The sequence below is a fragment of the Orcinus orca genome, chromosome 10 (genome assembly GCF_937001465.1).
Source record: "Orcinus orca chromosome 10, mOrcOrc1.1, whole genome shotgun sequence".
Taxonomy (NCBI): Eukaryota; Metazoa; Chordata; class Mammalia; order Artiodactyla; family Delphinidae; genus Orcinus; species Orcinus orca.
The window spans coordinates 102,482,570-102,493,488 of NC_064568.1; the positions used below are offsets into that span (position 1 = coordinate 102,482,570).

A 10,919-nucleotide genomic window follows, 5' to 3' on the forward strand; every position below is an offset into this window, starting at 1 on the left:
AGGAAATGATCTTTAACTAAGAGCATGAAAAGATAATAGGATAGTCAGAAGAAGAAGCTGGTCTGCACGTTTGCATGTGTGTTAATAGAGGCAGAGAAAGGGGTTGCCATTTTAAAAACTCTAGAACAATGGCATTTTCCATGCATCAGTGGTTGAATTTTATGGGATGCTTTAGCACTGGAACTTGGAAAAACAAGCAGCCTGCGTCCTTATTTTGCATAAACTCAGGAAGATTCAGTTCTTTGGCACTTCCCCATGCAGAAGTTGGCAAGCACCTCCGAAACAGGCTGGTTTTATCTTTTACTGTAAAGTTGCTCCGAGTAGAAAGAGCTTAGAAAAGGGACCTGTTAGCAATCCGTGCCACCATTTCTTTAGTTATGCAATTGTCTGTGTCACTTGGTATGAAATGCTTTTAGAAAAGAAGAAAAAAAAGAAAGGATAGACTGGCGCTCACCAGACATTCCCAGTGGATCCACACAAAACAGACTCAAGCTCTGGGGCCACGGGTCGGGCCCTCCCCGGGACAGCCTGCCACGTGCACCTTCCTGGATGGGGGGCAGAGCCTGCGCGGCCCGCTTCCGGGCCCAGGGCGTCTGTGTTAACTAGCAGAGCAGCAGGTGCTTCCCTTTCACGTCAAGATTGCTCCTGAACCCGAGCTTCACGTTGACCCGAGTTAGCTTATGAGATGCAGGCGATTCCCCGAGCCCCCTCGCTCTGAGCTGGCGAAGCTGGCCTTGGCCTAAAGGCCTAAAATAGCATCTGTATTTTCTTCACACTGGCCACTGTGACAGCTTCTAACTCACCTCCCTGTCTGCCCCAGTGGTCTCTTCTCCACAGGCTGCCAGGGTGAAAAATCAGAGCAGGTTACCACCTGCTCAAAACCCGCCAGGGGCTTCATCCCCGACGACGAGCCTGCAGTCCTCGTGAAGTCGGCAGAGACCCTCCACGGCCTGTCTCCCTCACCCGCGCCATTCCATGACCCCTTGCTGCCCCTGGCACCCCTACCCCCAGCCTGTAACCCTCTGGGAGCCTTTGTCCCCTCGCCTGGAATAGTCTCTCCAGGCCTTCGCAGAGCTGGACCCCCTTTTCACTCAGGCGTTTTACTAAGGTTGCTCGCCATCACAGAGGGCTTCCCTGACCACACGTGGTTCTGCCCCCTGCCCCCTTACCCCTACCCCCTTACCCTGCTTCAGAGTTCCTCACAGCACTTATCAGCACCAGAAATAGCATCACTTGTTGCCCTGTTTTCTCCTCTTCCACGAGGACAGGGGTCTCAGCTGTCATGGTCACCACCGCGCAGGAGGCAGGAGGATGGGCTGTGGGGCCCGCCTGCCTGTGTTCCAGTCCTGACTCCTGGTCGCAGTGTGACCTTGAACCAGGTATTTAACCTCTCAGTGCCTAACGTAAAACACAGGTGGGAACAAGCCCAACTTCGTGGGTTACGGTGAGGATAAAGTAGGTTAATATATGTGAAGCTCTTAGAAGGATGCTGGCACGTCATAAATGCTTGTATTATTGTTAATCAGAAGATCTAGACCAGCCCCGTGTGGAGTTGGCTCTTAATTATTTGTGGACTAAATGAATCTATGAAGTTTGTCCCCTGGAGTCGAACACCTCAGTCCAGGGGTCTGTGCCACCAAAATCGTGGTATCACCTTGCATGGTTCATGCAAATGATCCGTGAAGGGAAAGCGGAAATCTGATGAGGATCTTGAGACGTTACCCTCAAGAACTACAATATCCTTCACATCAAGTCCCTTTCCACTCGATACTTGGACTCAAAGACCATCCACCAGGATGCACGTCGATCTCAGCATCATTCTCCGTGGATGAGAAAGCCTACAGCCACCTTTCCAGGCGCCAGACACGCACACCCGTAAGGGCAGCACTCAAACTGAAATCGTCCTCTCAACACTGGTCCCTGCCTCCTGCTGTCCAGTCTTTAAAGTGGGTCTCGCTTCAGTCAGCCGTGACACTAATGATACCACTGTAAGCACAGTAAGATTTTGCATTTTTTAAAGAAGTCTCTGAGAAAAGGTTTTCTTCTGGTTCTCTTGGGGTAGAGAAGCCAAGGTGCAGGAAAGCTGGCTGCCTTGTCTAAGGGCACCTGGCCAGACCTGACCTCAGGTCTCTAATTCCTGAGGGCAAACTCAGAAGTTCAAGGATGTGAGCTCCTGAGTCAGTAGAAACCAAAGGATAGAGATACTCTTAAGTCATCTCCCAGTTTTGTTCCCCAGATATTTAAGGACCACATCATCGTAGCCCAGCCTCTCCTCAGAGGTCATCCTTCCTTTATATCCTTACTGTGCAGAGATATTTAGTCTTCATGTGGCAACCCTGAGGGATTCTAGTAGCATCAGCATTTCTTACTGGCCTTTCACGCTGCTCCTAAGGATTACTCTGATTGTAAGAAGTAGAAGCGCAGGTCGCGTTTCCCTTGCATGAGCCAGTCAGGCTCCTTTCATTCATTCTCCGTAATTATGGCCCATGGACTAGGTGCCGGACATGTGCTTGTGCTCTCTTCGCCGTGGACCACCTCTTCCCTGAGAATTAGAGTCCTCTCTCTTTCCAGCTGCGTGCATCCTATCCTGTCCCGTAACTAGCAGAGACATTCTCCCACTTTTCTATAAACTCCCGTTATTTCCATTTAAAATGGTTCTGTAAAGACAGCTAGACCCTGGCAGCTCTTGTGAGTTCTTTCTCTGCTGGAAGCAAGGTCTGGACTAGCCCCCATTAAACCTAGTTTCCCTGTCTGCTTCCCAAGTGGGATCCGAAAAGTGGGAGAGGCCCTTTGTGCGTGTGCCAGCCGGCGCCAGGAAGGATGCCCAGATGCCGGACAGACAGCTGTCACAATCTAGGCAGCAAGAAGTAACTGAGGACTTTGCACCTGAGACAGCAGACAGGGCTCCTTGGGTGCTTCACACAGAAGGAGAAGCAGGGAAGCCGGCCAGACCTTGCTTTCATCTTTGTCCTTCTTTCCATGTTGCTGTTCTGGAGCTATTCCTTCTGATTCCCCTCTGTAAGACATTATTGGACTAACGATCACTTAATCACCCCCACTTATTGTAGCTCCGCAGTTGGTCACGCCCCTCAGGATCGTAAGCAGGCTTATTTGGAATTGCTGCTTCCGGTGCTCCGTAACCGTGGGGGGAAGAAGGGGTTCCCACCCCAGGTAACTCACAGAGGTTGTGTGTTTATCAAAGAGAAAACATTTTCCAAGCATTTCAAAATACGGTTATATACCTCGCTTAATAGCCCATGTCTGTGAGAGAAAAAGAAGTAGAAGCAACAGTTGGGACTGGGAAACTCTGCATCTGCAGGAACCGAGTAGGTGCCGGGCTGTGTTTCTTCACTCTGATGAGATTTCCTTGAATACATGAATTACGATTGTGACTTCAGCTAAATCTTAAATGTGTAGCCCCTTTTTCTTTAAACCTGGTGAAAACTAAAGTATCTGTACAAAGTTTGGGTTTATTTACAGCTGTGTGATACTCTCAGTGTTCATCAGAGTGTACCCTGGCAAGGCGACCCTTCAGTTCTTCTGGGCTCTGAGAGAGCAGACCTGGGTAACAGAGGTTCCCAACCACTCATTCATGTAGGCTAGTGAGTTGAGCACTGAACTTACACCCAAATAATGTTTTTACTCTACCAGTGATGGTATATACGTGTATCCAGCTATACAAGGGTTGTGTGTAACATAAGTATTTGGATGAAGAAATATATTGTTACTGTAGTACGTAATTTTACACTGAGAAGATCAGCTGGATGTCATGTTTTCTGATTCCGGATAACAACAAGGTGTTGGAGTTATACCATTTTTGCCAGCAGCTCTTTAGTGATGACAGGATTCCATACCACATCAGCTATCCTTAAGCTAGTGTTTTTTTTAATGAAGCAATTCAAATAGTGGCTGTGTCAGACCCAGAACTATGAACCTGCCATTGTAAGCAGTTCAGAGCAGACATTATGTACAACCATCGAAGATACTAGGAAATGGGTCGATATTATGGGTAGCAGCCTTTTAGCTAACCTGAGTGTGTGTATATGTGAGATGAAGCATTTTCAGTGTTTAGCTTACACTTATTATTTTTGTGGATCACTAAAAGCAAAGTAATGTGCCCAGTTTATTGGCATTTTGGGTGGTGATAAGTGAGAGTCTCTGAAACCATATTTTTTACTTCATCTGATACTTTATGGTTTAGTTTTTAAATGACCGTTCGAGAGGAACGTCCCGCAATCACTTTCTGAATGCGCCTGTCGTGAGATGAGAAGCCATTGAACAGTGACAGGCCTCTCTCACGTGGGTCTCCGCAGAGCCTGTGCCAGTGCCCCATGGGGTGGTCAGAATTGAGTGAAAGGGATGCCTTACCTGCCCCCAGTGGGCACCCTGTAGAACAGCCTGTGAAAAGGTAGGAGTGTTTTATCTGTATGTCTTGTGGGGAAAAGTAATAATGCACTTTATCTCTCTTCAAGTACACTTTTAGCTTAAGTACCATTTTGGTAGGTTCAGGGGAATCTCTAAAATTTACTTGGAAATTGTTTTTATGAAGGAGAGGAAAGTCAGTCCGTACATTAGGGGCATTTAAAATACATGGAAAGAATTATACATTATTCACAATATCCAAGAGGTGGAAGCAACCCAAATTTCCACTGACGGATGGACAAACAAAATGTGGCATTTACATACAATGGAATATTATTCAGCCCTTAAAAGGAAGGAAATTCTGACACAGGCTACAACATGGATGGACCTTGAGGACTGTGCTCAGTGAACTAAGCTAGGCACAAAAGGACCAGTACCGTGTGATTCCGCTTATCTGAGGTCCCTAAAGTGGTCAATTCAAGGAGGTAGAAAGTAGGATGTTGGTTGCCAGGGGCTGGGGGAGCAGGAAAGGGGAGTTAGCGTTTAATGGGGACAGTTTCAGTTTTTCAGGATGAAAAAGTTCTAGAGATTTGGTTTACAATAATGTGAACGTACTTAACACTACTGAACTATACGCTTAAAATTGGTTAAAATGGTAACTTTTTGTGGGGTTTTTTTCACAATAAAAAAAATTCTCCCTTCCCCTAAAAAAGAACTATATAACCAGTCCTCAATTTTTCTCTTAATTGAGAAAAATAAAATTGAATGCCTCAGACATTGATTGATAACTTGAGGCTGGGAAACCTTAGTCATTCGGAGCTGGAACTACAAGCCTTCAGCTTCTCATCTGTAAAATCAAAGGGTTATGCTGTAGTTTCTAAGGCTACTTCCAGTTCTAAAATGCCATGGTTCAACGTTTCACATCAGTATCTGTCCCCTTCTTGATTATTTGCAGAAATACTGGTACATTTTAGAGTAAATTACTCTATGCTCAGCTTCCCTTGACCATTTTTCACCAAGATCTTAACTTTCCAGAGTTTAGGCTATAGGTGAGCAAAGGGGTACGCCAGCCGTGTATTTATGCCATCGTAAATTCCTAAAACTTCTCTTGGTCTAACCTTTCTGCTACGAGGAAAGTCAAAAGATTGAATTATTTTATTGATGTTGCTTGCAGCTCTGCGGTTAGCCTTCCTTTCTGGTAGAAGCCATGTTACGGGTACTAAAGCATACCTCTGAGGAGAACACTTTCTTTCAGAGAAAATGGAGTGGCATTTGAAGAGCAATAACGCGTGAGTGATGGGAATGCTCTCCCCAGTTCCTCCTCAGCGTTAATGCTCTTTCTGTTTGATTTGACTCCACCCTGCCCCCTGGCCCATCTCAGTCACGTGAAACACAAACGCACTGTGTGCCTTGCAATCCATGCCCACAGTTTCTTTCCCTGTTTATCAAGCACCCCCTCTATGCCATATAATTATGAATTGGTTTTGTAAGTTTTTCGGAGGCAGAGTTGGGGTGGAATGCAGAGGTCTGTCCAGACCTCACAGAACTTCTCTCTGGCTTGGACTGTTTGGGAGCCAAGCCCACCCTTCCTGTTCTGGATACCCTCTATTCACTCATTTCATGGAACACAGCATAGGTTTACTGGCATATCCCAGCAGTGCTTTCCCCTGTGCCTCTATAGACCAGCTAAGATTAGATCCAAGGATCAATCTACATATTAAAAAAATAGTACTAAAGCCGTCAGGCAAAGGAGATTTCTGTGCTCCGTCTCGGACCTGGATAAACATCCTCAGGAAATCAACATGAATTTATATACAACGACCAGAAAGAATTGCCCCCTAAGTGAACCCTATGTCTTTTGGGTATATGAATCCTCTCAATATGAATAAAAAATTCCCCAGCCTCCTCAGAAGGTTTGAGAAAGCAGGGCAATGAGAAGGGTTTGTTGAGTTTTATAGCTTGGCCTGTGTATGACATTTATTTTTTCAGCCTGTTCAATATATAGTTCCTTTGCAGCTACAAATAGACTTCTTCATACAAGAATTTAAACTAATTTCCTCTCTGCTTTTTCTGGAAATTCCTTTATTTCCTCAAGTCTGGGACAAGAGTATTTTCGCACAGTTGGCATTCTTCTAGAAGAAATGTCTCTTAGTTGGAGACCACCCATCAAATTTGCTTCATTCCTCCAAGGTTGACACGCACAGAACAAGATTCCACTTCCTATCTAGAGGAAGCCTGTATCACCCCTGCCTTTTTTTGTACACTAATAGTTCTGCATATTTCATGTTCACAAGAGCTCACATAGTAGTGCCGTTTATAGAAAACTTTGGCACGGGTTTCATTTGGGAATTTTTATCATGGTATCTGTCATTCTCCCATCTAGTCTAGCAGATGAGTCTCCTAGTCTAGTCTGCCAGAGCTGCTCACTCTTGAGTTCCTCGAAAAGCCTTTTTGTTGCTGAAACACCTAAAGTGGAAGCGGATATTAACAATTCCGGAGCAGAAAGTACATTGATCTCAGGGGCAAGAGGTGAATGTGCTCATCTCAGCTCTGATAGTAACTTGCCGTGTGATCTTGGGCAGGTGGTTTGTTCGCCGTGTTTCCTCCATCTGTAAAGGGATGATTTGATAGATTGGGGGGGGGGGGCGGTCCTCACCAGTGTCGATTCGTCGCGCCCTCTCTGGGCACGGACTCCCTGTATTACATAAGCACTTTGAATGCCTAACAGCAGCCTTGTGAGAAAGATACTAGTATCCTTGTGCGCTCGATGAGGAAATTCAGACTCGGCGTGTTTGAATAATTCTCCCAAGGATGCACAGTTAGGAGAAGGATGGGCCTGCATCTGTTCTCACTTTTTAGCCAGTTCTCAGAAGAGGGGTCACCCTGGGTGGCCTTATCTTCACAGAAGGTAAACAACACGTAGGAGAGGAGGAGGGAAGATGTGTGTTCCTTTTTCTGATGGTCCCTTTAGAGCTCTCATTAGAAGGTAGCAGCTTCCCCTCTGTAGGCTCGTGAATAGTTTATTCCTAGGGACTGGTCTCCTTTATCATTTATCAGAAAACTCTCTCACCCTCTCTGCCTTCAAAAGGAAAAAACAGTACAAAACCACAGTCTGAAAATGGTAAAGTTCAGCTGCCTTATTTAAGAAGTGCTTGCTCAGAATTTCCCCATAGATCCAGGGTCATAGATCCAGGGTCACAGCTCCAATTGCACTTTTCCTGACAAGCTATCGCTGAAGTGCCCTTCAGCGGAAACCTTTTGATGCCTTTACTGCCTGGCTTGTCGTTCAAGTCATCAGAGTTAATTCCAGTCGTGCTTATGCAGAAGATCTTCTCCCAAGCTGATGGGGAAACAATGCCACATCTTCTAGGAAGGGTGACAGAGGGGCTCCCCCTGTTTATGTCCATTTGTGTTTCTGTCCCACGTCCTCCGAGGTGGCAGGGAGGTGATGACGCCCAGCCCAGTATGTGCATAAGAACATGTGCTCATTTCCTGAGCACTGGATATCTGCATTTGATGGGTTTTACAAGCATATGTATGAAGGGTGGTATCACCTACGCTGTTGGAAAGATTTATTTTCTAATTATACATCTATCGGTCTAAAAACTGTTGTTTCATTCAGAGACATGATTGGAGGTTTTGAGTGAGAAACACCTAAATTTAAATCCTAGCCCTTGTTAGGTAGCTCTCTATCCTCATTCATGATATTTAATCTCTCTTAAAACTTTATCATCATTCGGTTTGTCTGCTGAAGCCCAAGGAATACCATTCATAAGTTAAGGTTAGCTTTGTACTTGCTGTGTGTTTGAAATACCGGAGCCAGATGCTGTGTCAGAAACGTTCTCTCTTCCCCAAATCTGGTAATTAGGGTTGTCATTTCGTAGAATGGTTGGTTATAAATAATCGAAAGGCTTTAAAAATTCTCTCAGGTGTGGCACTGTAATAATCTTAGCTTTATTAAGTAATGCTGGTGCACAATCAAATCAGTATTTTAAATATATTCATTTTCTTCGAGCATTTCCACTTCACGCAGCCTAACAAGTACTTCTCTTTTCCTCGCCCCAAGTCTCATCTCCTTAATGTTGTAACAACACCACCGACCTGCAGTCCCATGGACTCCCCTTCACAGTCTGTCACAACTTCGAGATATTAGCATCACCAGAGATCTGTGACCCAATAGGCTTCATCTGTAAAAGGTGAGGGATTGGGTGCACTGCTTTCCAACATCCTAATAGCACAAGACTTCTCTTCACGAATCTGCTGTATTTAACAAACCTAAGTTTAACTGCCTTGTGGAGGTTGGGTTGGGGGTTTCTTTCATGGAGTTATCGCACTCACTTAGACGAGCGCGTCCCAGAACTGCCTGCAGAGTCATGGATGTGCCGTCGGAGCCCAGTGCGCACCCATCACTGAACGCCGGCCGGCCAGGGAGCCAGCACAGCCAGGGTCTGCTCCCGGCCCCGGCCAGCTGGCGGGCGATCGTCGATGCCAGCTCCCCACGGGTGTGGAGGGGTGCCCCGTGCCTCCGAGGCCCCCTTTCAGGCCTGACGTTTTCTGATTCTGAAAATAATTGACGATGATTGTTAGATCCCAGAAACATACTTGTGAATGTTGGATTTTGACCAAGGGTGAGGCGTGTCTCTGATCCTCTGCATTTACTGAATTCACTTTAAAAGGAAAGCTTGGCTGCCGGGATGTCACAGGCAGCCTGTCGCCTTGAGCATGGGGAGTGACTGGTGGCGTAAGCTGAGTTATGCAGCGGTGGTTCTCTGCTGGCAGCCCCGGCTGCGGGGCCAATTCCAGACAAGCCCTTGGCTACACTTTGTAGAAGCTTTTAACCCCCGGTGATGGCAGGGATGTTGCATGGATCACGGCGGCTTCCGGGGACCTGTGAGCTGTGACAGAAGCTGCCCTTTCACACAGGTGACAGGTCGTGGATGCCTCATTACCAATGAGATTTCTTCACTGGGACTCGACAGACCTTCCAAGAAGGAGTGGGATGAGGAAGGGAGACCGGGGGAAAAGAGCCAGAATCCGTTGTCCTGCGGCTTCGATCCAGGTTCTGTCTCCGCTGGGCCAAACTCAGCACTTGCTTTTTTCAGTAACTCTCAGCTGTTATTTAAAGTTTGCAGCTGTCTGTATAGCTGTCCACGTTTTTCTTAATATTACGTATTTTTCTTACTGGAAATACTTTTTAAACGGAGCCCATTTTTCCCTACAGGCCAGTGCCCGTCCTTTTTTCTCTCCTGGGCAGTTCAGGGAACCGCTAGGAAGCGGCGTGGCCCCGTGGGTTTCTGGGCCCTGCGAAGCCTGCCCCACTGCAGCCACATCGCGGCTTCAGGACCAGGAGCCGGTGAGCTCGTTGGGCTGAGCACAGGGTGCTCGGGGCTGGATGCGGGGCCAGCGCGGCGCAGGACACCCAGCGCCCCGCCAGGGAGCTCCTTCCCCGCCCGCCAGCTGCCGAGGGCAGGCCTGCCGCGCCCTTGCTCCCCTCTCCTGCCACTGAAACCTGTTGTCCTCGGGGCCACCAGAGCACTCAGGTGTTAACTCCTCAGCATTTCCTGCAGGGCTTTGCCAGGGCCTCTGACTTCCCGGGGAGGCGGGTTGTCTTCTGTGCCCCGAGCTGCCCCCGACCCCGCAGCGTGGTCAGCGCCCAAGCCTTTGCTCTCGACACGTGGGCCTCGCTGTCACGCAGGTCGACCCTCCCAAGTGCTTCTCAGTGGCTTAGGTAGAACGGTGAAGACTGAATTCCAAGGGGCAGTTTCTGTATTAATGTTTTTCACACACCGGGAAAAGTTTATCCACCAGAAAGAACTGGGGGCACTCACTCACTCTCAGTGAAAGGGGTTTCCAAGGCTACAAGAGTATATCTAAATCAAATTTTATAGCATTCATTTTATTAAAATGCAGCTGAAGGACCGTGCTGTGAGGCAATGCAGTGCGGTCACGGAGGCCTCAGCTCACATGCTGCCGGGGCAGGCTCAGAGTCAAGGAGGGGCTGTGAGGCGCCCACCGCCCCTGACTCCTGACCCCCTGTCCCCGTGCCCTGCCACGTCAGGTGCACACACAGAGGGATGAGGTGCAGACCCCGAGCCCTCGGAGCTCGTGCAGCTTTACTGCTGGAGGGATCTGGAAGGCAGGTACTACCTCTGGCGGCAGTAAGCGTTCGCAGGGAGGTGAGCAGATGTCTGTAAAGGGCTTAGGTCTGGCCAGAGAAGTGACTCAGGGAAGAGCGTGTATGCCTGTCCAGACCTGTGCGCATGGGGCCCTCGAGGCTCTGCGTGAGAATCCCTGGCATTCAGCCGTCCTGTGGCCTCCCAGGCTTTGCTTCCCAGATGGACGAGGGTTGTGTGTGCCCTTTCCTAGTGCCTCATAGAGCCCTTTCACACAGCAGGTGACGGGGGTTTTGTTTAACTCTGTTTTCCTTCAGAAATGCAACTGCTGTCTCAAAAGCATAGGCCCCGTATCGCCGAGTCAGTTAGTCTCTTTGTGTCCGTATCGCCGAGTCAGTTAGTCTCTTTGTGTCCATATCGCTGAGTCAATTAGTCTCTTTGTGT

At 47.9% G+C, this 10,919-nt stretch overlaps 1 protein-coding gene and 1 long non-coding RNA gene across 3 annotated transcripts in view; both read left to right on the forward strand.

Annotated features, from left to right (window-relative positions):
- LYRM4 (LYR motif containing 4) overlaps nt 1-10,919 on the forward strand; it is a 119,228-nt gene that overhangs the window by 33,079 nt on the left and 75,230 nt on the right. The gene's annotated exons all lie outside the window — the stretch shown is intronic.
- LOC125965544 (uncharacterized) overlaps nt 1,659-10,919 on the forward strand; it is a 35,103-nt gene continuing 25,842 nt past the window's right edge. The window contains exon 1 of the long non-coding RNA XR_007479556.1: nt 1,659-10,899. This is a non-coding gene — a long non-coding RNA (uncharacterized LOC125965544). The remainder of the gene's footprint in view (nt 10,900-10,919) is intronic.